Here is a 1,813-nt window from a genome sequence, read left to right on the forward strand (position 1 = left end):
ACACCAACACCGTATCTATCGGAAGCTAATGCTAAAGCGCTACACCAACACCGTATCTATCGGAAGCTAATGCTAAAGCATTGCACCAACACGGTGTCTAACTGAAAAACAACCTGGAGATGCAGGTATTATTCATTTATGCAGTGCGCCAAAGCAAATGTATAAAAACCGATAAAGAAGAACTCAAAACCACTTTTTTTAGCTCTCTGTGTCGGCTACACTACACACAGACTTGTTGCCATAGCAACTGACACCAATATCGCTTTACGTTTCGGGATTTGAGCCAAGAAATCATTCAAACATTTCTCGCACAAAGAACAGAACCTTGTCCGTTACAGTTTTATGTGTCTAGGCTTGATGTTTATTTTATGATTCATAATAAGTGATCCCTGTGATAGATTAGCTAATTCTGCTATTAGCTAAGCTGACTCAATAGTTGATTAGCTCATTTAAACTAGGATCTGTTGGTGTGAAGGTCGCCTTTTTTATTTTTAACTGAGCCGAAACACACTGAATTCCACAGCATATACAGTACTTATTAAGATTGTCATAGTCAGGCTAGCATAACTGAACCACTTCCCTCTCCCTTGCTTTTTAATTAAAACTTTTTCCTGATCTTGTTATGTAGTTGTCATAGCGTAGACAGTTAGTATCACTGCACTGCATCTCTTTTGTTTATCACATATTTTTAACATTTAGAGCTTTATTTTGACAACCTGACAGCTACAACCAATGCTTGTCATGATTAGCGAGCAGTTTTCTCCCCTCCATCAGGGAGATGGGGGCGGGATCTTACGCGTGAGACGACCTGCTGCAAGGCGTCCAGCYAAAGTTAGCATGTTTGTTTTGATAGCACTCACTGATAATTCATTGTATAAGTAAGAGAAATTTGCTTATGTAGCAGCGTTCACAGATAAAACTCACAAAAGCATCAGTTTTAGTTGTTATTAAAGTCCGTAACGGTTTCCATCTAAATCAGAACAACGCGAGAATCAGTTTTCAGTTCTCCTCACAGACGGACAGAGGAAGCAGTTTCCCTGTTTTTTTTTTTGTTTTTTGTGTGTTCAACTGATGCCTGAAGGCAACGTTTTCTGGCGCTGAAACGCTCGGGCAGCGATTCCGCCTGCGGTGATGAAGAATCAGTCGATGCAGCACACAGTATGATTCCTTTATAATGAGCAGCTCAGGAGTGAATCACACAGAGGCTGAGCAGCGCCGCTGATACGCAGCAGCGCCTCCTCCACGTCAGAGCGCCACTTCTGGATGGATTATTGCTTAAAAGAGTTGACATTTCAATTAAAAGCGAGCGGGAAGAACGGCCGCGCTGACGGCCGAACAGTAGAAACATTTGGTTGTCTTGTTAAAATTTGATCTTTAATAACTCTGTTTCCAGATCTGCAGGCAGTTTGCAGGCGCGCTGATGGAAAATCATTTCCTCGTCCTGTTCTTGAATTGTTTGCGAATGGACYTGTCAGCTCGAAACAAACTTCTTTTATGAAGTTGTCTTCTTTTTTTTTTTTTTCTTTGCAAATTGTTTTTTGTTTCAGGAGGGATTAGGAGAGACAGTTCAACAAAAACAGTTAAAAAAAAGATATTTTTTTAGAAATGACAGGATTTCATAACTGATAACTGATTTTCTCTTTTTATTTGGAGCCAGAAGCAGCTATTTGGATTAAATTCCTCATGCACACAGTTTTATTTTATTTATTTTCTTGTGAGATCATCATATGACAACATAATCACGTCCCGGTGCAGCCCAGATGGCGCCGGCGCCGCCCGGCCCATTTGTCTGCATGATAACGCATTAATTTAA

General features: G+C 40.5%; 1 protein-coding gene across 1 annotated transcript in view; it reads left to right on the forward strand.

Moving 5' to 3' along the window:
- Window positions 1-1,813, forward strand: part of dnah7 (dynein, axonemal, heavy chain 7) — an 88,210-nt gene that overhangs the window by 29,824 nt on the left and 56,573 nt on the right. The window lies entirely within an intron of this gene.

The sequence above is a fragment of the Poecilia reticulata genome, linkage group LG2, assembly GCF_000633615.1.
Source record: "Poecilia reticulata strain Guanapo linkage group LG2, Guppy_female_1.0+MT, whole genome shotgun sequence".
Taxonomy (NCBI): domain Eukaryota; kingdom Metazoa; phylum Chordata; class Actinopteri; order Cyprinodontiformes; family Poeciliidae; genus Poecilia; species Poecilia reticulata.